This window comes from Sinocyclocheilus anshuiensis, unplaced genomic scaffold, assembly GCF_001515605.1.
Source record: "Sinocyclocheilus anshuiensis isolate Anshui unplaced genomic scaffold, SAMN03320099.WGS_v1.1 scaffold205, whole genome shotgun sequence".
Lineage (NCBI taxonomy): Eukaryota > Metazoa > Chordata > Actinopteri > Cypriniformes > Cyprinidae > Sinocyclocheilus > Sinocyclocheilus anshuiensis.
Genome location: NW_015536497.1, coordinates 461,452 through 487,940, shown reverse-complemented (window position 1 = coordinate 487,940; position 26,489 = coordinate 461,452). Strand labels below are relative to the sequence as shown.

General features: G+C 38.8%; 1 long non-coding RNA gene across 1 annotated transcript; it reads right to left on the bottom strand.

Annotated features, from left to right (window-relative positions):
• Positions 1-1,166: 1,166 nt before the first annotated feature.
• LOC107688518 (uncharacterized) lies at positions 1,167-22,913 on the bottom strand. The gene is made up of 4 exons (XR_001634242.1): positions 22,812-22,913; positions 16,401-16,404; positions 11,608-11,610; positions 1,167-1,179 (listed from the first exon to the last, which is right to left on the bottom strand). It is a non-coding gene; the product is annotated as an uncharacterized LOC107688518 (long non-coding RNA).
• Between the last annotated feature and the right edge of the window lie 3,576 nt (positions 22,914-26,489).

Genomic DNA, 26,489 nt, shown 5'->3' with positions numbered 1-26,489 from the left:
CAACACCACCAGTGTGTTCCACTTGGATAATTTAGTGTCAACACATCAAAAATAGTCTGCAGAACAGCTAGCTGTAATGTAAATCAGGATCTGGTGAAGGTTATGATTGTGAATTTCTTGAATTTTTTCTTTAGGATTCATTGAAGTTCAAAAGAACAGCATTTATTTAAAATAGAAATATGTTGTAACATATTTTAATGTTGTTTTAACATGTTTTAACTGTCACTTTTGATTAATGTAATGCATCCTTGCTAAATAAAAGTGTTATTTTTAACAAAATATTTTGAATTAGCTTTTATTTTAAATTTCGAGTTTTAATTTTTGTTTAGGTCATTTTTAATTTCTTTTAAGTTTAATTTTTTTATTCAGTTTTAATAATTTTAGGATGTCAGCTGAAACTTACTTTGTCATTTATTTCCAAGGTAATGTACTGTATACACACAATAATTCTTATGTGTGTGTGTGTGTGTGTGTGTGTGTGTGTGTGTGTGAAAAAGGCATCAGAAATAAATGTTTCAAGTCCTGTTTGTGGCAAAATTTTCAGTCTTAGCCAGAAACTGTCAGGCCCACACAACTTAACTGTAGTGGATTACCAGAGACGAGTTGCAGGCAAAGTGTTTTCAAGCTTTTGTTTATTTAAAAGACATCTTTTTGACAGTGCTTCACAACAGGCCAGCAGTGGCGGCTAAACGTCAGCTCGTGCCAATGTGTCATTGTGTTTTTCCGACTGACAGATCTCATTCACACTCTGAAGCTTGTTCCCCCAGGTGTTTTTCAGTACCAGGTCATGACATCACCATTCTAAGCGGGAAAGTGGGCCACTTACCTGGACGCTTGACAGCACGAGTGCATTCACCTGTTCACATCGATGCGGCTGCACTTAAGGCCCGGTTGTGAAAACGTCTCAAGGACGTGCGTTAAAAAAATAAAAACCGGTGTCCGCGCTCAGGGCCTCGGGGCTGCACGCCAACCCAGTCACGGCGATGCTCCACTTTTGAGGATTCCTCCTTCCGTCGCTTTGTTTGCGCTAAGTACAGTGTGACAGGCAAAGAGGCTTAATAAAAAGGAAAGCAGATTGAGTGAATGACAGACCTGACAGGAGCTAATAGACTGGTGATAAAAAGAAATGTAGAGCAGAAATAAAATGTCGTTTTAACCTAATTTAAATGTACATCTTTCCTTTCACTGTTATTCCCAAAGGGGTCACAAACACACGACTCGGTTGCCTGGATACATGGCGGAGCAGATTCTGCCAACTAAAATGATTGTGTACAAAATAAGCAAATCACTCAAACTGATTTGTGATATTAATTTAATGCATGTCAGGCTTGATTCCGTTTGGAAAAGGTCACATTCATTCTTCTGCGTTTCAGCATTGTTGCTCCTTGTTGATTTCTCTAAATAAAGATCTCTGAGCGAGCAAGGATTTGTAAATGTATCGGCCCACGTTTGCGGCGGCTCAATGTCTCAGCAAATTTAGAAAGTCAAACACTGACCTGTGATAAATAGAAGCTTGAGTGAGAATTGCTCTTTCTTTTTTCACTTATTTTCCAAAGGGTAGAGTGCTCTCCTCCAGATATTAGCCTGCCTCAACTGTATGAGTGTGTTTAGTTCGTTTGTTGATGTAATTCATTACGCAATGGAAAAATAATGTGATTAATACAAGAAAAATGCCTTCTTAATATTTATAGAAGAATCAAAACTACTGTCAAGGATTGTGCTGTTGTTGTCTTAGAGGAGTGGTTCTAAACTCGAGGGAGGGGGCTCCACCCCACCCAACCCCACTTGGGGGGCTCAGTGATCCCACAGGGGGATGGGGGTGGCGCGAGATAACTTAAAATTAAAGTATATTCAATTCACTAATTTTATGATTGATATAAAAATAAATAAATAACAGCACCACCTCTCTTGTAGGCTACTTAGGCCTATTTTGTGATATTCTGTGTTTCGGAGCAGCTCAAGCCGTTTCTCATTGTGCAGTGTGAAATACAGACTGAACGGCGGGTCAAAACACCCGACCGCTGCATGAGCATATGATATGCAAACTACAGCTCTCGACTGGATGAAGCAAACCAGTGTCGTGCTAGTAAAGTTTTGATGGATGACGATTGTAATCAAGGTTAAGACGATTACAATATATACAGGAGTTGCACATTAATGCGCAAACGAACTGTGTATGTGTGCTCTCGGCGCACTGATCACTGTAACCAAAGTCCCTTCTATAGTCTGTGCTATAACATAATATTTCTGCTTGAACAGTTCATTATATTCATGTTGTTAAAATTAATGTACAGCGAGTGTTTTATAACGGATGCTTGCTGAAGAAGCGTGTTTTGGAGAAGTTTGTGAGGATCAGTGGTGTTTATGAGCATATGGGCATCAGACGCTCCAAACACAGACAAGATCATCACTGGTGACATCGACCTGCCTTCAGATCCACACATTCAGAATGTTTTTTTTTCTTTCTTCATTTTTTAATTTCATCAGAATGTTTCTATTTTTCATTTATATTTTGGTGTGTTTAGTGATTCTGAATGGATCTGTATAGTAGTTTATATGCAGTCTTTGGCATCTCCCTGTGGTCTTGTTTGGCATGGCAGGTTGACTTGTGCTTATTTGTTAAAGTTAGGCTCCTGTATAACTTAGCTTTACATACTTTTAAGTACTTTTAAGTTGTAAAGAATATCTGCCGTGACATTTTTGCAAAGTATATTTGCATAAAAGAACACTGGATGTTTAAATCTAGCTGGAATTTTGTTTTAAAAACTTTATTTTGTTTACAAATAATTACATGGAATTGAAAAGTAATAACAATAGAATACACAGATTTTTGTGATTAGAAAAGGTTGGGGGGCCTTGCAGTATTTATTCAGAGAGGAGGGGGGCCTCTATAGTGGTTGAGAACCACTATTTTTGAGGAATAATTCACCCAAAAAATTGAGCTACTTTTACTACATTTGATCCTTTGTATAACCAAACCCTGCTAAGAAATATATCTTAAGCCAGCCTAAGCCGATTTGGTTTTTGCAGGACTCCCAGGCTGGTCTGTAGGTTGGTTTTAGAGGGGTTTTGGGAACTTTTTGCTTGGGAACTTTTAGGCTATGAAACCAGGTTGGGCTCAGTGTTACTTTATATACACATATATTATTTATTTATTAATATGTTAAATTAGCTTTAATTTTTATGTTTTCAAATTTTCAGTTTGTGTGTGTGTGTGTGTGTGTGTGTATGTATGTATGTATGCATATATATATATATATATATATATATATATATATATATATTAGTTTTAGTAATTGTACTACTTCAGCTTCAGCTTATGTTATTTATTTTAGTTTCCAATACAACATTTATATTTTTTGTTTTTCATCTGATATTTATGTTTTATTTTATTTAAACTTTATTTCAATGAATAAAAACAATTTTTAATAGTTTTATTTGTAATCACAATAACAACATTGGTCAGGCTGGGAGACCAGTTTAAAAAACGGCTAAGACCAGCAAACCATTTTAGGCTGGTTTAAACATGTGTTTTCAGCAGGGAATGTACTCATATTAGTTTTATTAAATATTATTTTTACTTTAATAAGACCAGTTAATTTAGATATTTACCACATGAAGCACATAGGTTATATTACTTTAGAATTTTTTTTACAGTGTAAATGTCTTTACACTTTATTAAAAATAATTATTTATGAATTACAGAGCCCTATTTAATTTTCCTGGCATATCTCAAAATGTACTAGCACAGAACACGCATTTTTGTTATTACCATTTTTTTTTCCGAAATATGACAATTGCTACGGTCATGACTTGAAATATGAAAAAATATAAATCAAATTAAATGAAGAACAGGAAAAATAGCACAGTATATTATTTCATCCACATTAGCCAGAGGTTTTAATATATTACATTATAACCTGGCAAAGAAATTATGATTGCTACAAGCTGAACGTTATGCAAATAAAGATGATGAATACTGAAAAGAGAAAGAGGGAGAGAGAGGAAAAGAGGTTCACATGTGTTCCTTTGGTCCATTTAAGACATGTGCTGTTGGGCAAACCGCACTGCTCTTTCAAGCCTGCCTCACATTACCATGGCAACACACAAACCCCTGCTGGCCTCTGCCAGACTCACGGTCCATGTAAGAGAGTGCAAGCAAGACATGCTCGCTTGCTCTCTCACCTTCTCCTGCCTTCGCACACACCCAAACATGTATGAACACACACACACACACACACACACACACACACACATGTTACAGTAGGTGACAGTGCACACAACAAACCCTCTTCCCGCATTTTGCCTCACCACGAGTAGTGTACCGTGCAGAACGTCTAATTATCATTCAGGAGCGGGAAGCTTTATATGTCACCGACAACACACTTATGGCACAGTGATAAGCTGCATTAATTCCAAGGAAAGCAGAAACCTTGGAGTCATGTGCATCTAAGCATGCAGATCTGGCAAATGGCTCAATGCGGAGATAGAATCAGGGCTCAAGTGGGGATCATGCAGACAGGCAGCCGATCACAAGCCCTTCCCCGTGGGGCATAACGGCATTTTCCACGGATGAGCTGGGATGTCGCTGCTCTGTTCAGGGAGCCGAGAGAAGGACAGACACAGTGTGACAGTCTACCACCTTCTGCAGTGTACAAACTGTAAACGGTTGTGCCGCCATTAGTTTTGTACCCAATGCACAAAAACAAAGATAAAATCACGCCCGCTGATGGCATCATTTATTTGTGCATGCCATCTGCTTTGTTTTAGCACTTGATTAAGTGAAACTGGGGTCTTTGATCATTTATAGTCCTTTTGTATATTGTAAAAGTGCTGAAAGCTTGGCCTATAAAAACATGCGTATAGTATCATATTTATGTGGGTTAAATATTGTGTATCTTTATTTACTGCATATTTTTTTTATTTTGAGATCAAACAATAACTGGCAGACCCCCTACAGTACCACAGTCGACCCCCTGCTGAAGACCTCTTAACTAAAGGAATCATGCAAATCAGGTAACAATGCAAATACGGGCCAAAAATTATTAATTATAACTAAATTTGCATGGGACAATGTTTTGCAGGTTGAAGTGCACCAGACTACTAATTTGGCAATATATATTGCACTATTTATCTCAAATGTTGATATAATTTCCCCAAATAATAATTATTTGCTAAAAACAAATGTAAAGAAATCTACAACTATGTAAATCAGTGTCAAGAACAAAGTGCTGACGTACTAAACTGTAACAGGTGGGGTGGGTTGTATCACTATTGGAAAACATGGACATGAGATTCGATTTTGTACATTAATTTAATTTTCTTGTTTAAAATTATTTTTATACCAACCCTCATCAGCTCCTCCCAATTTTGTTCATTTGTTCAATTTTTGTTTGTCCAGTAGAAGTAAATGTTGTGTTAAAACCAACGCACACATTGAAATGTGTTCCTGTTTTGTGATTTGGTGAATTGTTGGCAAATTCATTTGAATTTGAACAGTCTAATTCATACATTTTTGTACATTGTACTTGCCCTACTTGGGTTAGATTTAGGGTTGGAACTTCATGTTTATTTGTATTTAATTTTACTCATTTATTTTTAATTTTTTTTTTCTAAAATCATACACTTTTATATAACTACAACTAGAGGCCAAAATGTAAAATAGGTGCATTTTGTCTTGAGATTGTGTGTGTGTGTTTTTTTTTTTCTGACAATAACATTTACTGTCTCCCCAATGGTGATCATATATGATGTTCCTTTTATATATATATATATATATATATAAACTAAGACTAAAATAAATTCACCATTGGGGAGACAGTAAATGTTATTGTCAGAAAAAAAAAAACACACACACACAATCTCAAGACAAAATGCACCTATTTTACATTTTGGCCTCTAGACACACACACACACACACACAAATAATGTTTATACACAAATAACAGTTTTTCTATAAAAAGACAGTTATTTCAAACAAAATATTTATAAAAACTTTATTAACTTTGCTCTTTGGAATGTTGTTGTTGTTGAGAAATTCATAAATCTGATTGGTCAGATTTGCTGTTGCAAACAGGTGATTGGTTGAATTAGTTGATGCAGATGAGACATAAGTCTTGAGTCTTTTTTTTTCTGTTCATCACAGAACTGTGAATACAAAACAGCCACCAGACAGATTGGACTTTATAACATCAAGTGAAACTGAGTTTTTTTGTGAGAGTCTGAGATGAAAATCCAGTCGAGTGTTACTTAAGTTCCTCAGGACACAAAAACAACTATTACAATTAAGAAAAATACCATTTCATTTTAAATATCATTAAAAAAGTGAGCTGTTACACTGACAGTTGGATTTCTCTTACAATTTAAAGTAGTTAACACTTTTATTAAAAATAATTTTTTTTCAGAGCAAAAAGGACCCGAACACCACATGAGGGTTAAGTATGTTTTTTTCCCCATGTTAATTTAATGAATGTTAATTTATTAATTTCTATTTTATTTTATTGTATCTATATATATATATATATTAATTCAGTCTACTTACGGCCCACTGAGGATTAGGTTTAGGGGTGGATGCTTTAATTTAAAAATGTATTAAATTATTTATTTATTTATTTATTTTAACCTAAAAATAATTTTCACTACATGTTCGTACATCTCAGGCCATAAAAACTCAAAACATATTCCCCATCATCTGATCATTACTGCAGCCATGATTGCTAGAAAATGCACATGAATGTGTTTTTTTTGTTTTGTTACTAAATTAAGTACTGACTACTTTACAGGAGCATTTATAGTTAATTGCAACAAGAAAATATAATTTATGTAAATAATTATGCACAATAAACCATATTTACATAGAACTCAGCACTATGAAGACTTATATATAGATCCTGTTTAAATTCAATTTCTGGAGTAAGACCTAGATTTTGTGAAGTGGTGTGTAAAAAAAAATCTGAGCATAGTAAAATTAATTCAGTCAAACTTATATAAATGTTCCGTTAACAGAGAAGGACTATTAAAACCACTTAAGCTCGGCGCGTTTTTTGGTATTTTCGCCTAAATTTAACATACTCAAATTCAAATGTTTACCCTGCACACATACAATGGAGGAAATGAAAAAAAATGGTTTCATTGTAAAGAAAACCCTTTGAACTACAAAATATGAGTGTAATTCTTTATAAATAACATTATATACTTTTCAAATATTACTATAAACACAAAAAAAACATAGGCGCTTTCGGAGTTTTAAAACTAAGTATTTTTTTGAAAATCTGTAATTCAGGTTCTATTAGGCACAACTCTCTGCAATTTACTTTGTTTGATGCCACTAGATGCCAAAAAGTACCAGAAAAAATAATCTTTCAAATAACAGCTTCTAAACAGGAGTTCTTCCGTTCTTTCTCTCGTTCACACCCACCGGTCCTGCGCCCCTCCACTATGGAGAAGATGAAAATGATGTGCGCTCGTTAAATTAACAGTCCCCAGTGCAGTCTAATTAGCATGTAATAGGACACCAAATCAAGTGCAGGAGGCTTGTTATTTAAGGATAAAGCTCATCACTCATTTGAATGCATTTTTCATTAGCCGTGCTAATTAAGTTTCATTAGCATTATTAATTAAACATGAAAAGTTCCTCATCCCCTTGCTATGATTATGTCTGCATTAGTGTGGGGCTGAGTGACAGCACTCGATGGGGTGGAAAAGGAAATGATTAGTCCCAACACTCAGCATTCGACCTGGTCAAAATTGCCTTCTCCGCCAACATTTATCTCCATGACTCGGTTTTCTCGCCAAGCAAAACGAATCATGTTGTCTGAAGCCATGCCGTACCTGTCTTATGAATGTATTTAGAACGTTTGAAGATTGATTTCCCCCCGTATATGAATGGAAATGTACGCAGGTTGAAAGGCCTGTTGATACGGACAAACTAAGTGCTTACAGCATCCAGCAACAAAACAAAAAAAAAAGCCATAATAGGCTTCCCGGAATTCATATGGCGGATTATAAGAAAGTGTCAATCAAAGAGAAGCTCGCTTTGTGCGCGCAGGTTTTATTGAGAACGGGCCTGACACTCGTGATTACTTACTCTCAATCACACCGGCTAGTGTCATCACCCGTAGCCGCTAGCAATAAAACCTCCCGCCAACCCCAGAAAAGGTTCTCTGCTGTTCCCCCTTCAAAAAAAAAAAAAAATCTGGTGCTCGATCCTGGCTAAGCAGAGCAGGAGCACGGCTCTGTGGAAACTGAGGTGAGTTTCTCAGCAGGAGGCTTGTTCTGAATCTGTTATGGATACCACACAAACTCATCTCTCACTAGACTCTGATAAGTGAAACCGAATCGATTTTGCATCTCCCTGGGCTAAGTGTCCTCCCACTGGTCATGCGCCCCCCCCCCATCCCAGAATCCCATACTCTGTGGTTTGCTCCAGTTGCCCTTGGAGCTGGGCAGGGTTACAAAGTCTTGTAGCCAAAGAGAAACTGTGAATTTTGGTGTCATCCGCCTCACATGTCTTTTTATTTTAGAGCATGTAGCTCAAACAAAAGCGAACATTTGCTCTGTTTCTCTCACTTCAACAACACAGGTGCTTTCACGTTGTTGTCAAGTGGTCCGCAAGGAGGAGTAATCCCTCACCACCTGAACTAAAAATAATCCCAAAGGTGAACAGACTCTAATTAAAAACTAGAGGCCAGATGTTTTGCCTTCTCTGTTTCTTTTCCCAAATGCTTTGACTTGGCATCCGTCAACTCTTTTTGCTCTTGCAGCGGCACACAGATTTGGATGCTCAATAAAGCAACATAACCTGCTTTAATACCCAGCCAAACTGATGGTGTGATTGGGTTTGTTCTGCCGCAGATAGCGAAACATGTGCTTCCTCCCAAAAATAAGTTGATTTTGAATGCAGTGAGCATTTTATCATTTTGATGCAGAGTATTTTTGGAGCTTATACAAGCATGTGACAGCTCAACTATGAATATTCTCACCCATAAATCACAGTCTTAATTATTGTATTTCACACTAAATATTTCATTAAATCAAGAAGATGCATATATGCCGCCATTACTGTAATTGTTATATTGTTATCATTATTATATCGACATATGTTAATAATTATTATATTAACAACAACAACAATAATAATAATAATAATAATAATAATAATTCTTATGATAATAATAATAATAATAATAAACAATTCCAAACAATTAATATTTAGCAAATTCATCTTCTTAAGCCTTTGCAAAAAAGCAGGTTCCTGTTTAAATTATATAATTATAATAATAATAATTATTATTATAATTTTTATTATTAAATGTATAATTAAAGTAGATATTTAATAGTGTTTTTATTATTATTATTATTATTATATTTAGTCTTATAAAATTATAATAATACAAAACTATTACAAAAAGATAATTATAAAAAATTAATGTAGCTGCAAGCAGCAATTATCAGGGTTCAAGCGCTTTAAGGCCTTTAAGCACATGCGTAAAAAGGAGTTAAGTTTTATTTAGCAAGCATGTAACCACTTAGATCACAGATGGACAGGACCATTTACAGCCAATAGAGTCAATTTACTAAGAAAATACATGTTTTTAAAGCTTTTTAACAGTTATGGCACCACCTATGGTCTGATCTCCATGAAACTTTGCATGCTTGTTTAGAATCATGTCGCATGTGTTCACCTATTTTCGTGAAGTTCTGAATTTTAGTTTTGAAGATATAGGCTTTTGCATGCACTTGACCACACCCCTTTTCTAAATGACCCCGTTATAGCAACCCAATAATTGATAATTGATAATTTGATAATTGACCCTTCGCAAAAACCCACCCTCCTTAGTTACTGTTGTTATGTCAGACAAGCCATGTCGCTCTCACACTACACATCATGTTCTCACATAGAGAAAAATACATGACAATATATGAAACTGACAATACGCTGACAGACAAGACAGATTGTGACAGATCGCCTGTTGATCTACAGAATCCAGAGAATTGTGCTGCAGTGGTTATATTGAGGTTGAGTGTAAAACGTCTCCAGGTTACGCATGTAACCATGTTTCCCCGAAGGGAACGAGATGCTGCATCGAAACGCTACAGGAACACCTCCAGTGTGACCACGCTCTGAATCACATGTGTAATCAGTCCAATGGATGGGCAAGACGTCACGGGTGGGGTGACGTAGCGACCAGGAAGCATAAATGCACGTGTGGTGAAACCGGCGTCAGCTTCCAGGAGTGAAGCAAGTGCTGGCAGGGATGCCGGAAGTATGGCCCTGAGACGCAGCGTCTCGTTCCCTTCGGGGAACCATGGTTACATGCGTAACCTGGAGACGTTCCCCTTCAGATTCCTGGCTCCCTTTTCTCTCGCCTTAGTTGTGCTCTTCCACACTAGGCAGGGATTTGCAAGTCTGGCGGCGTGGGCATTCTCGTTCCCGTAGCATTTCGACGCAGCTCGAGTTCCTGAAGGGGAATGTCTCCAGGTTACGCATGTAACCATGTTTCCCCGAAGGGAACGAGATGCTGCATCGAAACGCTACAGGAACACCTCCAGTGTGACCACGCTCTGAATCACATGTGTAATCAGTCCAATGGATGGGCAAGACGTCACGGGTGGGGTGACGTAGCGACCAGGAAGCATAAATGCACGTGTGGTGAAACCGGCGTCAGCTTCCAGGAGTGAAGCAAGTGCTGGCAGGGATGCCGGAAGTATGGCCCTGAGACGCAGCGTCTCGTTCCCTTCGGGGAACCACAGGAAGTTATAAAAGCACGTGCGGCGGAGCCGGCGTCAGCTTCAGGAATGAAGCAAGCGCCGGCAGGGATGCCGGAAGTATGGCACTGAGACGCAGCGTCTCGTTCCCTAGAGGAACCATGGTTACATACGTAACCTGAGACGTTCCTCTTCAGGAACTCAAGCTGCGTCAGGAAACGCTACGGGAACGAGAATGCCCACGCCGCCAGACTTGCAAATCCCTGCCTAGTGTGGAAGAGCACAACTGAGACGAGAGAAAAGGGAGCCAGGAATGGCTAAAGTAGGTGGGGCCCACCGTCCTGAAGGCCAACTTCTGGAGGAGTGAGCCTTGACCCCCGAAGGAGAGGGGAGATCAGAGAGCTCAAGGCTATGGAATAGCATCCTGTTCCACCACTTAGCATAAGTTTCTCTGGCCAGAGGCCTCAGTGCACCGTGGAGGAAACGTGTAAGAAGAGGGTGTCTTCCCACTGAATGGCCACCGAGAGGGAGGTAAGCCGCAATGGCCGCCACGAAGACCTCTAGGGTGGAGTGGGTCAAGCCTGCGGATAAACAGGCCTGCAGGAACTCCAGAACTGTACCAAACGGGCAGTTAGCCGGGTCGAGCTGGCGGTCTCCGCACCAAGAAGTACAGTTTCTTCATAGAGGGAGCTCTGGATGGAGAATGGTCTCAACAACCTCGGTTGAGAGACCAGAAGCTATGATTTGTGCCTCCTCAGAGGCCACACCCACAGCTCCGGGCGGGGGCGCGCCCTTCGCCTGTGAGAGGAGATCTCTCCTGACGGGAATCTCCCATGGAGCGCCGTCGAGTCAAGAAATCAGGTCCGAGAACCATACTCAGCCCGGCCAGAACAGGGCCACTGTCTTGCAGTCGACTGACCTCGTTCCAGTGCACTCTCTCCAGAACTCCCGGGATCAGAACAATCGGGGGAAAATGCTTCACTCCTCGGGGTGAGGCATCTATTCCCCGGGCCTCAGCCCCTGCCTCGACAGGATGTCTGCCCGCACATATATAAAAGACCACTGCTGTGTTGTCGGAGTGCACCAACACATAGTGATCTCTTAGGCCTGGGAGGAAGTGTTTCAAAGCTAGAAACACGGCCAGCATCTCCAGTCAACTTATGCGCCACGTGAGATGGCAGCCGCTCCACAGGCCGTGCTGCCCCCACATATATAAAAGACCACTGCTGTGTTGTCGGTGCGCACCAACACATAGTGATCTCTTAGGCCTGGGAGGAAGTGTTTCAAAGCTAGAAACACGGCCAGCATCTCCAGTCAACTAATCCACTTGAGATGGCGGCCGCTCCACAGGCCGCGGGCCGAGCGGCCACTCATGACCGTTCCCAACCGGTGAAAGATACATCCGTCGCTAGCATATGCAGCGACCAGGAGCTCCCAGCACCAGGCTTTGAGATAAGAACCAAGGTTTCCTTCACATGTCTAAGGCACGTAAGCACCGCTGCATGACCTTGAGCATGCGAAGCGGGTTTCCCCTCGAGGAGAACCCCCTGGTCTTAAGCCACCACTGTAGGGGTCTCATGTACAGCAGGCCAAAAGTAACCACGTTGGACGCGGCTGCCATCAGACCCAGCAGTCTGGAACTGCTTGACAGTGAGTGACCGGTCTTCTCTCACTCTCGCGACAAGGATCGACTCAATCCGAACAGGAGACATACGTGCCTACATCGTGGTCGAATCCCACACCACGCCCAGATAAGTCATTTTCTGTACTGGAGAAAGCACACTTTTCTTTGCGTTAAGTCTTAACCCAGCTCTTTCGTGTGAGCAACAACGACATCTCAATGCCAAACCAGTCCTCTGACTTGATCTGAGACACGACTTGTTTGAGTGCGAGTGTGCTGAACTTCAGTCGCCTGACTGAGTGGTTCAAATGACGCAGACTCTGCTACGTGAGGAGGGACCACCTCGATGGCCTCCTTCCTCAAAAGAGTAACTACTTCTTTTCCATGACCAGAGCCTGCTAGGGACCCACCATAGTGGGGATGACCCCGTTTAACCTGAGGCGGAGGAGAACTGGATTCTATAGCCTCACTCTACAGTGTGCAGGACCCACCGAGACACGTTAGTCTACTAAGGGAATTAGTCTCTCGAGACTGACCTCTGGTGTAATCAGAGCGGCTAGCCTGGGAGCGCCACTGTGACTCTAGACTCTGCGGAGTACGAGAAGTGACAACCCCAGAATGAGGAGCTGGAACACGGTAGGTTGGGACTGCTCCCGCCCAGCAGCCCCTGCTGACCGCCTCAACCTCCTCAGAGGAAGAGAGTTAAACACGTGCTCTTACTCGAGAAATTTTTATCCCAAGAGCCACTGTATATCTAACTTCTCATAGTCAGATAAGTACTTCATTTTATTCCTCAGAATCAAATGCAATCAAACAACCAGACCAGTAAGCACGGTCTGGTGTGATAGATTCATTTCAAAAATCGAAAATGATATTTCTAACTTCTCCTCAGAGAAAGATGGCCGCATCAGCAAGCTCTCTCTCAGAGGGGGAAGAACCGCAGTGCGGGCTTCCGAGCCTCGAGAGAGAGCGCTGGATCTAGGGAGTGCAGGCGGAGAAAGGGCGAGCCGTCTATAACCCATCCGCTAGATCCACGTGCGATCCCCGCGATCTGAATCGCCACCGTGCCTCAGCAATAGCGGGACCAAACCGTGAGCTCGCAAGCACGGACACACTCCTCGGAGCATGCCCAGCGGGAGCGGAGCGTTCAGCAGGGAGAAGCACAATCAGCCCCTTATTTCCGAGAGCTGACTGCACGAGCTCCGCTCCCCAGTAAATGCTGCTCATAATAGTATAGACCTAATGCCTGTGTCCACAGTAAAGCTGCTCATTATAATATTAGGCATAACATGCTTGTGTAACTGATGCTTGTGCAACTGGCGAGCTCATCGACACCCCACATGTGATTCAGAGCGTGGTCATGCTGGAGGCGTTCCCGTAGCGTTTCGACGCAGCTCGAGTTCCTGAAGGGGAACCTAGGACTAGCTCGCAAATGTAGGTTTTTTTACATAATTGTGAATATTTAATGAATGATTTGAATGATAGCAGTGGTACTTAAGGCCGATGGCGGCCATGTTTTTTGAGAAGCGCAAATATCCTCAGAGACATTTGTGGCACTTTGGACAAAGACATTGCATACCAATATTCAAGTCAATCGGACTAGCGGTTGCGTAGTTATACCCATTTTTTATGTTTTTTCCTTGTTATAGCACCACCAAGTGGGCGAACTCCACGTTTTGTTATAACTCCACCTGTTTGTGAGGTTTTTTTTTTACTGTGACCTCAGATTTATCTCTTACATAAGTGTTCCAAGATTGGTGAAAATATCTCTTTCCATTCAAAAGTTATACCCGTTTTAGTAAAAGCGGCTCAGTCCCTTACAAACGTTTTAGCATCCCGTCATGACGGTCAGTCGAAAGTTCGACTTTTTTTTGATAATTATTGATATTGACTCTCCAGAGAATCTTTCTGCACTGTTTTAGTTCCAATCCGGTGAACAACCTAGGACTAGTTTGCAAAAGTAGTTTAAAAAAAAAAAAAAAAATCCAAAATTCCCCCGAAAATTTCACAGATGCGTTTTTTTCCATCGTGAGCCAAGGATCCTAACGATATATGGCAGTTGAGCCTGTGACTAACTGTTTATGAGTTACGAGCGATTTCATACTTTTGATTGCAGTAGCGCCACCATCAGGCCGATTGGTGGTGAGTATTTGTGACATTGTAGACTGTGTGAGTACTACCATTCCTCCAAGTTTCAAGTCTTTACGAATTACGGTTTGGTCTGCCCTATCACTTTTAGGGGAGAATGCTGATTTTTGGACATTTTAGCAATTACAATAGGGTTTCAGCGCTATGTGCTTGAACCCCTAATAAAAGAAATATAATACTTATTCCTTAAAAAACTAATTGTTTAAGGTGGGTTTCTGCTGAAAACATTGCATTTGGTATCTGCTTTTTATTGTTATATAAAATCTACATATCTATTAACTTTTAACATATATATTTTGTGTCGTACAAGGTGATCTAATTAAACTCATGGTCAGACAAAAAAAAAGTGTTTTTTTTTTCATATATAAATCTATAAATATTTCTGCCTGGCCTCTTAGAACAAGCCCCAAGTGAAAAATCAATGTTCTAGATTTCACCCCATATGAATAAACAGTATCATGAATTAATAAAGAGATTTGAAAATGTAACTGTATCTAGGAGGAATATTGGCATGGCTGTTTGTGAGGGCTCCTGCAACTGTGTGGTACACAAGCTGAGTGGGTGAGCTGTTACCGACTAGAGGGCTATCAGAGGAATATCACTGATGAGACACTTTCATTCTGCACGGTTGCTTGTCTACGCTGATGAGCTGCACTGATGGCTTACATTTGATTGGGTTTTGAGAGAGACAGGGGAGAGACCTTGGGGAAAACACAAGGGCTATGTGTGGAGAATTAGAGATTGAGCTGTTTAGATGCTGAACGGGGAGTTCCTGTCTTAATCAGACATGTGAATCGCATTAAAAATCCCTAGTCTTCATTCCCCGATTGCAGCTGACAGCATTGTCAGTGAAGTCCCATATATAGTGCTATGACAAATCATCAGTGTTGCTGGTCTAAATGGCCCCCCGCAGGGGCAGCTGGGGGTATAGATGACACTTTTCCACTTAGTTAATATACTGTGATCCATATGACCATGGCATAGGTTCAACATTACACAATGCATTTACCTGATCTTTCTTTTTTCCTTCTCCTTCACCTGGTCCATGCTGGATGTTCTCAATTTTTCAGGATTTTCTTGGTCACAGCAAGTGGCCTTGACGTCCTGTGAAGTGACCTGGCATTGAACTCACAGCCTGCTCTATTTCCCAACTGCTCAAATGGACTTTTTGACTCATATCTGCTAAAAGAAACAGTACAGTCAGATATAAAGATGAAGGGATGGATTGATAAAATAATTATATAGAAAGTATACAGTATATAATATATAATAAATAAAATAAAATGATATGATATGATATTAAATATTTTGCTTATAGATAATATAATAGATCAATTTAACAGTACTACTATATCTTGATATATACATAATTATAAATAAATAGATAGAACGTATCATGAACAATTAAGACCTAGTCTAACACACACACACACAGATGGGCACAAATACATAAAGTTATGAATTACAAATACTTGCTCATCAAATGTATTTAATTAAAATACAAAATACTGTTGTGAGAAATGTATTTAATAAGTATTTGTAATTTGAAAATACAAAAATACAAACAATATTTACCAGCAATCATTTGATGTGCAAGAGACAGTGCCATTGCATTTAGTAACACTGGAGTTAGATACACACATAAGAGAAAGAGAAGTGTTTTCCCCTCCTTAAACAACTTATAAAACAACATATTCTTTAAGGGGGTCATATGATGTTGCTAAAAAGAACATTATTTTGTGTATTTGGTGTAATGAAATGTGTTTATGCGGTTTAAGGTACAAAAAACATTATTTTCCCCATACTGTACATTATTGTTTCTCCTCTATGCCCCGCCTTTCTGAAGTGCGTCGATTTTTACAAAGCTCATCGGAAAAATTGAAATCGCCTCATATGACCCCTTTAATCAATAGCGCACTCACACTCTGCTCAATATTCTTCAAAAGCAGTGTTATCATAATTATGAGCGTGCTTGGTTCTGCAGTCATCACAGTTTGTCTACTTTTTTTGTGTCTTGAGACTTCAAACCAGAAGAGACGAGCGGCTGCTTTGCTTGGACTCCCATATTACTTAAAGGAGGATCCCAGCAGTTTCATCCGTGTCTGTGAGGTATGAGAGTTGATTTCAATATGACATGGGGAACTTTTGTCACAGTTAAAGAGAGAGCTCACACAAAAATTTAATTTTATTCACTCTTAAGTCTAAACCTGCATGAAGTACTTTCTTTTGAAGAACATAAAGGAAGATATTTTGAAAAATGTTGGTAACGAAACAATTGGTGGTTACTATTGACTTCCAAATATTATAGGGAACAGAAACTGTCTGGTTACCAACATTCTTTAAAATCTAGTAATTTGTCTTTTAATGTCATAAAATGATTCTTGTAAATAGTTTAATATAATATTTAATACGCCATTGCGTATATTGGTCTGGTTTTGAGAAAAGTGATACAGCCTAGTACTACACAAACAAATTATATTGATGTGTCTCATGAGAGAAATTTTTCTTCAGGTAATCATCAATGTTGCATTTGTCATTTCTTTCTCAACACGGTAGCACATTGAATTTGGTAATGTAACAGTACATGCTTAATTACCAATATCTTTGTTCATTATGTTCTTAGGCTGACAGTTCAGAAAAAGATGCTACAAAAGACGTTGATGTTGGCATTCTCATCGTCACTGTAGAAGGCGAGAGCAGCAGAGCGTTGCGAGAAAGGGAGATGGTGGATGTTGCTGTGGTTCTGGAAGAACAGATTGTCAAACGTGACCTAGGAGATGTTGCTAATGCCTTTGCTACACTCATGGGTCTTCTTTACTGTCTTGACATAGACTATCCCAAGAGACTGAAGTACACATTCGAGGTGATACAAAAAGTGTTCATGGGCATTGGCAGTGGCAATTGTTCTGCGAAAGTTAATGGACTCCGCAACAGTTTGCTTCAAGACAAAGTGTAGTGGCAAGTTGGCCTAGTTAATGGCAGCAATACAGTTTCAGTTGGTAGCATTGATTTGTTAGTTACACAAATGTTTACTGTTTGTACACTAAAAGTTGCATCACACCACCATTTTGCATGGTTTAAAAAAAAGCTTAACATATTTGTTCTAAAATGCCATTGAGTTAATCTAAGCTACCAAACTTGTTGCATGTACAAGTTTTCATACATTTTTATTTTTTATTTATTTTTATTTTTTTAGAAAATTGTTCGACAGAAATGTTATGAAATTAAAACTGTTGTTAGTTTTCATACGTTTGTTTAGATAATTGTTTGACAAACATGAACTAAACATTACTAGTGAGATGAACTATTCTTGAAAAAGTAACCTGGCTGCCTTAAAAATATAAGTTAATTCAACAAGACGCTTAGTTTGACCAATTTGTATTTAGTTTGCACAACTTATACTTACAAGTTTATTCAACAAAATCCTTAGTTTAAACAACTCACTAGTTTTATGTTGTTTCAACTTCAATTTAGGTTAGCACAACTTTCTCGTCTTGTTGGGCTAACTAAAAACTGGTTGGTTAAACAAAGTATAAAGTTAACTCCACTTCACCTTTGTTACCCCAACTATTAATTCTAGGTTTAAGGAACTCCAATATATGTGTAAACAACAAATGTTTTTTAGCTTATTGAACACAACATTTTAAGGCAGCCAGGTTACAAATTATTTTAAGTTGAATCAACTTATTTTTTTTTTACAGTGTACTGGAGTCATTGCTGACATCCGATCTCATCAATTCTGCTTATGAAACTCTATCATCCTCACTGTAGAAAATAATGAAGTCTATAGATCACAAAATAATTGGTCGACTGTTTATTCTCAGTTTGAGGCATTCTGGGAAGAGGAGTTTATCCTTTGATAATTAGCCTCTCAGTGAAAAGCTAAAAAATAAATAAATAAATAAACAAGGGTGTTAGTTATGTGTGAAGATATAATTCCATGCTTTGATAACAACAGGACACCCTCTAGCAGAGAAACAGTAGTAAAACTACATCTAATTAAGGGAGGATTTGCCTGTTTTTCCATATTACACATATATTTATTTATAAGAGTGTGGACCGAATGCAGAGTCACCGGCCAAAAGTGGTCTGGTGCGAGTCACATACAGAGTGTCTCATTATTGTTACAAAGTGGTAATAACCGTTGAAACAATCCCTTAGATAATAAAAGACAAACGAGTTGCAGGGCTCAAAGCTGCTATTAGCATCTCGCCGCTGCATTTAGATCCATCACCCTCTGTCTTACATTACAGAGCCTTTTGATTGTGTCTCTTTAGATTTTCTAAACAGCACAGAGGGAGATCATTTTTCCATTCTGACGTAGTTAATGTGAACAGCACACTGCATTTTCAGTGTCCTTGTTACATATACAGTAGTACATCTTAATATAATTCATTATATTGTAATAATAATATATGTTTGTAATTAGTATGACCTTGTAAATATTAATGTAATTATATTGCAAAGTGAGCACTGTAATGTAAAGCACAAGGCAGTATCGTAAACAGTCAAGACCTAGTCTAACAGAGTCCTGGGGCAAGTTGTCACACGGGGAATTCTCAAGGTTTCCTCTAGGAGTTTTTTTTTTTGTTGTTGTTGTTTTTGGCAATTTAACCTAAATTATTTATTGCTGTAGCTATTGTATAAACAAGTGAACACAATAAAAGCAAATTAGCATACATTCAGGCAAGAGTCAACTATATTCAAGCAATAAGCCAGGAGAGGCCATGTGTTACAGTGATTTTACATAAAGCAGAGTGTCAACCCCCACCCCCAACTCACACATGCTGTAATTCACTACAACGCACAGACTCCTGCGGCTTATTGCTTTTATAAAATGCCGGCAATGGCACTATGATAAAAGACACCAATGTTCAATAAAGGTTTACATTTATTACAAACAATTATCGGTATAATTCATCCGAGTTCATTATCCTGCCTGTAGGCTGTTTATGCCTGCAAAGCAATATGATATAGAATGTGCAGTCATAGGGCTGCATGTTTTGTGTATTTTGAACGTGGCTCAACCAATCAGATTTATTAGCAATTAGCAATATAAAAAACTTTGTAAATTTCATGTGTGTTTCAAACGTTAGAAACGTTGACCGAAACAAAGGTTTTATATGTGTGTGTGTGTGTGTGTGTGTGTGTGTTTGTGTATTTGTAATTATCAATATTTTAAAGATATATATATATATATATATATATATATACATACAGGGTGCGATTTGCCGGGGGGGATGGGGGGGATTTCCACCCCTCTGGTCTATCTGGTAACGGTATTGAGAACCACTGCTTTAGAACACTGATTTTGAAACTTGTGAATCCATTAGAATCGTTAGAAGACAGAATCGCGATTCATATAGAATAGATTTTTACGTGCACCTCTAGTTTTCTCTTACTCTTCTCTAAAGCAGCGCAGCATGGCCTCGCTCCCTTTGCTGCCTTTTCCCGAGGGCGGGGTTTATCTGGGTTTGTTACATCATGAACCCGGGAAGTAACTTGTTGTAGTCCCTACGAACCGTTTTTGTAGGCATTAAACTGCCAGAATTTTAAAAGATACTGCCTTCCATCATAAGAACCTTATCCCATCTGTGAAACATGGTGGTGGTAGTGTCATGGTTTGGGCCTGTTTTGCTGCATCTGGGCCAGGACGACTTACAATCATTGATGGAACAATTAATTCTGAATTATACCAGCAAATTCTAAAGGAAAATGAATCTCAAAAAGAACTGAATCTCAAGAGAAAATGGGTCATGCAGCAAGACAATGACCCCAAGCACACAAGTCGTTCTACCAAAGAATGTTTAAAGAAGAACAAAGTTTAATGTTTTGGAATGGCCAAGTCAAAGTCCGAACCTTAATCCACTGGAAATGTTGTGGAAGGACCTGAAGCAAGCAGTTCATAGAAGGAAACCCATTAAAATCACAGAGTGGAAGTGGTTCTGTACTGAGGAATGGACTAAAATTCCTACAAGCTGTTGTGCAGGACTGATCAGCAGTTACAAGAAACGTTACCTGCAGTTATTGCTGCAAAAGGGGGTCAGACCAGATACTGAAAGCAAAGATTCACATACACTTATGCTACTGACAGATATGTAACACTGGATCATTTTTCTCAATAAATAAATGACAAAATATATATATTTTTTTCTCATTTGTTTGATTGGATTCTCTTTGTCAACTTTCAGGACTTGGGAGAAAATCTTATGATCTTTTGGGTCATTTTTATGCAGAAATATAGAAAATTCTGAAGGGTTCACAAAATTTCAAGCAGCACTATATATATATATATATATATATATACACAATGTTATAATAATTTTGTATATTATTTTAATAACGTATTAGTAAATCTCAAAATTACCATTACGATTAATACATGCTTTATATGTATTTTTCATTGTTAGTATTGTTGTTAGCAATGTTAACAAATTGAACTTTTAAACCACACACACAAAATATGTTCAAGACCATGGTACCACAATGCCACTTTTTGTTAGTTCCAACTTGTAGTTTTATGAAGGATACTAAGGGCTTTGTGAATGGTGACTGAGAGGAATGCTGCTGGTTTGAGAAGTTATAAGAGTGCTGAGTGCTGAGTGCTGAGGGTGTGAGGGACTGTAACTGATGGAGCTGGTAGTGTGTGTGTGTGTGGTTGAGCCATGTTTAGTCTTGCATGTCTGTGGATATGGAGTATAGTTTATATATATATATATATGTGTGTGTGTGTGTGTGTGTGTGTGTGTGTGTGTGTGTGTTTGGGCTGTGCTGGTCTGTAAAAACACTGTCCTATACAACATCTATTCATGCACCTCAAATGCAAAATGTCTTAAAGCATGCTCATCATTCTGAGTGATTATGCTTTGGGCAAACTTTCACATTTACAAACAGACAATTTAATTTCAGTGAAAGAACGGACCCGCATTGTGTGCCACATTTGCCCACTCAATAGGAGTGGGAGAAGGGCTTTTCAGTCCATCTCAAATGAAAATCAAGAAAGGCAGTGTATTAGACAGCAGTTTAATGCCACGGCACGCTTCCTCATAACCACAAACAAGAACATTGTCTGCCATCAAGGCCCCAGAGAGCAGGTGTGCTACTTCAGTGGAGCAGGACTTGAGGACTGAAAACTCAAGTGCCCATTCAAATTTGCCCTCCTCTATTTTCTCTCAGGCGCTGAGGCGTTTTTATTTTTTGTCTCGGGATCTGGTTTTCAGGTTTTTGCTCTTGTGTGGGCACAGAGACCAACCATTAATCACACACTGCTCGCCTCACACAGTCCATTGGGAGTGAACGAGTAATGAATACATTCAGCTCGCCTAAAATGAATCAGCATTGTGTTAAAACAGGCTAGCAGCACATCCATTTTTATCTTTTTGAACAATACTCTGTACAAGCGATCTAAAGCGGTGTGAAAATGTGCAGGACTTTGTCAAACGAGTTGATAAATGACACTTAAGCTCCATGTCTATTGAATTAGCATACATTAGCAATGCTGCACACTTTAGCCACACGGCAACACTCAGCCACTTAGAACATGCACGGACGGACTGAGGAGCGTTGTACCCTCCCAACACTACATTATCTTACATTAATGAAGAGTACTCATACACACAGGCCTCACTCACACACACTCATGCCAGTATAAATCTCCGACAGTGCCCAGAGAGAGAGTTTACAGTACATTAGCGCTAGCAATATGGAGACCTTTTCGGATAGCGGCCATTACCTTGTGCAAGTATCATTATCTGTAATGGGGGGAAAAAAAAAAAACAATTTGAGGGATTAACCTAGCTGACTGGAATTAATTTCGGTTTTTGTTGGCAATGAATCGCATTGAGCAAGAGACCGTATAGCAGTCAGTAACTGCGAGTGTTATAGTTTCCTGGCCATACATATAGTCTCTCTGAGAAAAATGGCAATTTGAGAAAAATTGCAAAAATTCATTGCCCGTTCAATGGAAAGCACAGTTTACAACATATCAAGTCATCATAACTGTCCTTTAAACTGCTGCTGCTAATAATAATAATAATAATAATAATAATAAAATGTAAATATGCTATTTTCATTGGCAATGAATCGCATTAAAGGTGCACTAAGCGTTTTTTGCCAAACGATGTTGATATTTGAAAGCACCAAAACAAGCACGCCCATACCTTAACAGGACCTCTCCCCTATTTTGATAACTCCACCTTACACGTACGTACACAACCCTGGTAGCGACGATGGCGGAGTCTGCTATGCCTGCCAGCCGAGGGTATTATGTCATCAATAAGTGAAAGCGATGTCTGTTACTATGGTAATTCAACGTAAAAAATAATGTAATGTTAACTCACCTATCAAGAAGAAACAAAGCAACCTTGGCGTCTGATTCCAGGCCTTCCCACTCCTTGAGTTCTCGCCACCACTGGAAAGCTGCTCCAATATTTACGTGGGTCCTACCTCTTGCCTGATCGTAACCCTTCTATTTAATGTTTTGTTCCTCCGAAATTTTCCTCTTTTTTTAATCTGCCATCTCTCGCTGTATATAGTCGATCTGCTAATATCCATCCTGTGCACTCACTGAGCGCTCTCTTCTCCCTATCATTACTAGACACGCCCCTTACTGCTGATTGGCAGCGAGTGTGTTTTGGGACTTGGTCCGACACTGTGGTCAAAAGCGTTTTTCAAATATTGCTTATTGCACCTTTAAGTGTGTGCAACTGTCAGTGACTGCAAACGTGACGATTCCTTGGCCTTATGTATTGTCTCTCTGAGAAAAATGGCAAATTTATTGTCTGTTCAATGGAAAATGCTTTAAGACATCAGGATACTATACATTCATCTTTGATGACACAATTCACAACATATCAAGTTATCTGCAACATAACTGTCCTCCATATTCACTCGTACTATCTAAAGCAATCTCTCGGTGTCAGCAGCCGCACAGAGTTCAGGAGATATCGTCTCGCAATCGATAACCATCTTCACACTATTTTGATATTGCTAATAACTGATAGAAGGAAAGTTAATGAAATTGCCTCTGCTGCAGTCCTGACACTCAAACCAGGGCCTGGGCTGTCAGGGTTTTATCAGTCTACTGTTCAGGCATCATGCCCGATCTAGTCAGAGAAGCAGTGACTCATGGGAACAAGAGCGAATGGCTCCTGACCAGCATCTGCATTTTGTCTCAGCGAAACGCCTTTGATTAGCGGAGGGTACACTTAAGAAAGTAAACACAATACATACAAATGATATATAATCACCTGGCCAACGGCAAGGCTAATAATCGATCAAGGCTGTTGACCCGCCTGCTGATTGCCTCTAGCTCTCTCCGGGCTCAGATGTGTTTGGTCAGCAAAAACACAACGGCAGCTGGGAATGGGGATATTAGCTAACTTAGCGCAAACCTGTTACGAGGGATTGCAGGAGGACACACCCATCCATACAGTTTATGCCTGTAGAGTGTTTACATGTCATTCATCACCACCTGCCTGCAACTCCCTCGACCATTTGGCCCAAGAGGTCAAAGTCTGGCTTGTTAGAGTGGACATGTTAGCTCCTGCGGGAAGAGGTTGCTATTGCACAAGATCCTGTTTCATTTGGAGCCCAAAGTGATTCCTTTTTATGAGTATGCAGATGGAAATGATTGAAAATCGTGATCATGGAAATATGTTAATTAATGTATTTTTAAATCATATCATGTATCATAAACTAAATAAGTTAAACGGTCAAATTAATCATTTCTCTTTTTTTCACTTTCGGTTAACTTTCAGTTATCAAGCTAAGCTTAATGTTAACTGGTTAAGAAAAGCCCTTTTCATTAGCTTGAAAAAAGATATCGCAATAACTTGGTAAAATTTTGATTAGGCATTTTAGAAGTCAGGGAGAACATTTTTTTTGCATTCTACTGGAGCAACCCCTGAATGTTAATGAGGGAACTGCAAGAAATTTGTGAGTTGATGAAAAGCTAATGATTAATTAAATCATTCAAATGCATAATTAAAATAGCTATATCATTTTAAAATAAAAAACAATCAAAATAAAACATTTACTTAAAGATGAAATGTTTGCATTGTTTGCCTGCATGTTATGTGATCATTAACTGACATCTATGGAAGACTGTTTCCGCCACAGAATAAAAAAAGTTATTATATAATTATGACTTTATGACTTTTTTTCTCGCAATTATGAGTTTATATCTCACAATTCTATCTGTTTAATTAAACACAGAATTGAAAATAATAAACACAGAATTGCTGATTACTTTTTTTATTTTTAATTCTGTGGCAGAAAAAAATAAAAAAATAAATTGCAGTGAAAAAAAAAATAGAAATCTGAGAAAAAAAATCAGATGTAATCTCAGAATAATAAAGTCAATATTGCAAGCAATTCTAAGTTATATCTCACAATTTTTTCTCAAAATTGTGAATTTACGTCTTGAAATTCTGTTTTTTTCTGCCATGAATAAAAAAAAGAAAAATAAATGCAAGAAAAATGTCTGAATTGTGAGATAAAAAGTCATAAATTACCTCATTTCATTATTTTGTGGCAGAAACTCAAACCATCAATCCATAAATTTAATGTGTTTTTAAATTGAAATATTAACTGAAAATTTCAGAACATACTTCAAATAAATATTTAGGAGGTTCAGATTATACAGACATTTTCCACCATTTATGGTTATTCAAATGTAGCCGTGTATTGTGACAAATCAAATAAAATTTTCTGTAAACAACATTTAAATATTTCATCAAATTATAGATTGGAGATTTTACTATAAGTTTATATATAGTAAGTTTAACATAATTTATGTACTTATTTTTATGCACTACTTATTTTTACTATAATATTTTTTGGATGGCTTTCTCCAGGTATTATAGACCTTGTTGGCCCTTGTACTGGTGGCAGCAAACATCTACATTGACCTCTAACTTCCTAAAGTTGAGGGGGTCGGGGTTCAGTAAACAGTACTGGGGGGGGGGACTGTATTTTTTATTTCTTTATGAATTGTCCATTCACAATGTTGCTAGGGGTCAAGGGAGGCGAGTGTAAACCAATGACACTGCAGAATGTTGTTACCCAAATGCTGGACAGAAACAAATCAGTGCTCTACAAACCACCGCAGGATACTCCTCCATTTGTAATGTTGCAGGATTTCTGGAACATGAGGAAAAATGAATTTCTGACTCAATCCATCACACTTGGCAGTTTTGTGAGATGGTGGTCCAGGGAGGAAAATGAATTAGATTTGCAATGTGGCTTGACGTGGTGAAATGAGCAGCCGGACCCCAGTCCTGTATCTCCTGTCAATATTCATGATCTCTGCGTTGCATCGCCATTGCTGGCTGGTGAGATGAGAGCTGAGATGATTGTGTGCATGTCGGTTAACAATGCCAGTCTGATGCGGCGTGGTACAAACAAGAGGCTTGTTGGTATGGCATGACCATACATGTCCAAATAAAAGATGGAAGCTGTCCATCAAAATGAATGGCCCTATTTATTAGAGGGCGAAGGGGCCTTTAAATTGTCCTGTTTGATCAAATCAGTGTGGCACTCCAGAACACTGTAAAACATGTGATGTCCCATTCTAAATAAAATTAATCTAATTTTAAATCTTAATTACAATTTTTTATTTAAAACCTTTAAAAATATAATTTAAAATTTGTGGTGAAGATGAATGTTACATGTTATGCACTGCAAAACTGAAATGCTGTGCGATTACTAAATGATAACGTTCAGTCAGCTGGTCATCACAAAATAAGATGGAGGAAGTCTCACATCAATGGCTAAATTTACATTTACAGTTCTGTAATTCACATAAATACGGCAGTAGGTAGCGCCCTTTATGAGTGAGTAAACAAATCATTCAAGAAACGCTGATTCATTCAGGTATGAAACAGGTAACGTCTCGGTTACGTATGGTAACCCTCGTTCCCTGAAGGAGGGAACGGAGACGTCATATCGGATGACCGACGATTTGGAACCTCGCTTAGAGAGACTATTCTTCTTCGAGTGTAAACAAAAGGAG